Source organism: Primulina eburnea, chromosome 3 (assembly GCF_022965805.1).
Source record: "Primulina eburnea isolate SZY01 chromosome 3, ASM2296580v1, whole genome shotgun sequence".
Taxonomy (NCBI): Eukaryota; Viridiplantae; Streptophyta; class Magnoliopsida; order Lamiales; family Gesneriaceae; genus Primulina; species Primulina eburnea.
In genome coordinates, this window is record NC_133103.1 from 26,337,908 (window position 1) to 26,340,038 (window position 2,131).

General features: G+C 43.5%; 1 non-coding gene across 1 annotated transcript; it reads left to right on the forward strand.

Annotated features, from left to right (window-relative positions):
- The first annotated feature begins 1,673 nt into the window (after positions 1-1,673).
- On the forward strand, positions 1,674-1,779 carry LOC140828732 (small nucleolar RNA R71). Its single transcript, XR_012117299.1, has one exon. It is a non-coding gene; the product is annotated as a small nucleolar RNA R71 (small nucleolar RNA).
- The last annotated feature ends 352 nt before the right edge of the window (positions 1,780-2,131 follow it).

Genomic DNA, 2,131 nt, shown 5'->3' on the forward strand with positions numbered 1-2,131 from the left:
CTTCATCCAATGCTTCTTCTCCCAATTCAGTAGTGATAGTGGCCTCCAAAGGGTCCCTAAAAACATCCTGCACATAGTGAGACACAAGAGAGTCAAAAGCATCAATTCTAAACAACTATCAGAATGCAGTGTGTGCTTAAGTGCATTAAAAACATCAAAAGTAATCTCTTCCTCGCCCACTCTCAATCTCAACTTTCCTTCTTGTACATCAATTAGTGCCTTGCCAGTTGCAAGGAACGGTCTCCCCAAGATTAGAGGCATCTCTGTATCCTCCTCCATGTCGAGAACCACGAAATCCGCAGGAAAAATGAATTTGTCCACTTTCACTAGCACATCCTCAATCACTCCGCGGGGGTACTTGACATATCTGTCAGCAAGTTGCAAGGACATCCTCGTCGGCTTAGGCTCTCCCAACCCAAGTTTCCTAAACACAGACAATGGCATAAGATTAATACTTGCACCAAGATCACATAATGCCTTATGAAAAACAACATCACCAATCATGCAAGGAATAGAGAAACTCCCTGGGTCTTTTAGCTTCGGTGGGATTTTGTTTTGCACCAAAGCGGAGCAATTTTCAGTTAAGTTCACTGTTATGTGACCCTCAAACTTCCTCTTATTTGCTAAAATATCCTTCAAAAATTTAGCATAACTAGGCATTTGCATTAAAGCATCGGCGAAGGGAATATTGATATGCAATTTTTTAAACACCTCGAGAAACTTACCGAATTATGCATCTAGTTTTGCTTGTTTCAATGCAGCAGGAAAAGGAGAAGGTATAACAATTTTAGGTTGTGCAGTGGGTGCTGGTGTGGAGTTAGAAGACTTACCTTTTGATGTCTCAGTCGGTTCATCCGGTATTTGAATTTTTTCGTTTCCCTTCGACTCCAAAATTTTCCCACTCTTCAACTCAATGGCCTTCACTTGCTCTTTTGGATTAGTCTCGGTATTACTTGGCAAGGTGCCCGGCTCTCTACTTGCTATCATCTTGGCCAACTGTCCAATTTGATTCTCGAGCCCTTTTATCGATGCATCTTGGTTTTGAAGTCTAGTTTCAGTGGATGAAATAAACTTAGACATCATTTGCTTCAAGTTGGACTTTTCTTCTCTAGGAGGATCGGATCTGTACATCGGTTGTTTCCCATATTGTTGTCCTCCTTGCGGTCTATTCTGACTGTTTTGACCCCCCCCCCCCCCCCCCCCATGAGAAGTTGGGATGTTGCCTCCACCCAGGATTGTATGTGTTCGAATAAGGGTCATTCCTTGGGCGGTTTTGGACTCCCACTTGATTCACCGGTGCCTCATTTTGCACATAGAAGGGATTTCCATCTTGACAGTCTTTCACATAGTGTTCTCCTCCACATTTCTCACAGAATATCTCCTGAAGACGCATAGCCTTGCCACCCACGTTCAAGCTATCCAACTTCCTGTTCAATGCATCAAGTTGTGCAGTAATAGCAGAAAAATCAGTTACCTGGTGAACTCCTGCAGTTCTCCGCTGGTTGTTCCTGTCAGATTGAGGATGATAACTGCTAGTAGCCATCTCCTCCAACAACTCATATCCTTCTTCTGCAGTCTTCCTCTACAGGTTTCCACAAGCAGCAGCATCTATCATGGTACGATTAGGAGCGAGCAAACCATAATAAAATGTTTGAACAACTAACCCAAGAGGTAACTCGTGATGTGGCCATCTTCGTAGTAGATCCTTGAAGCGTTCCCATGCCTCATATAGAGATTCCTGATCGAATTGAGCAAATGTTGTAATGTCTGCCCGCAGCTTCATGGTCTTGGAGGGAGGGAAGTATTTGATGAGAAAGGCTTTCGCCATGTCGTCCCATGTAGCGATCGACCCTACAGGCAAAAAATTTAACCATGCCTTAGCTTTATCACGTAAAGAGAAAGGAAATAAACGCAACCTAACAGTATCATCAGAAACTCCATTGAATTTAAAAGTATCGCAGATTTCAATAAAATCCGCGATGTGCGTGTTTGGATCATCTAGTGCAGTTCCTCTGAATTGGACTGTGTTCTGAATCATTTGGATTATGGCTGGCTTGATTTCAAAGTGATTTGCCCGCACGATAGGCCTCACAATGCTAGGGCGTGCACCCTCCAAAGAAGGTTGGGCATA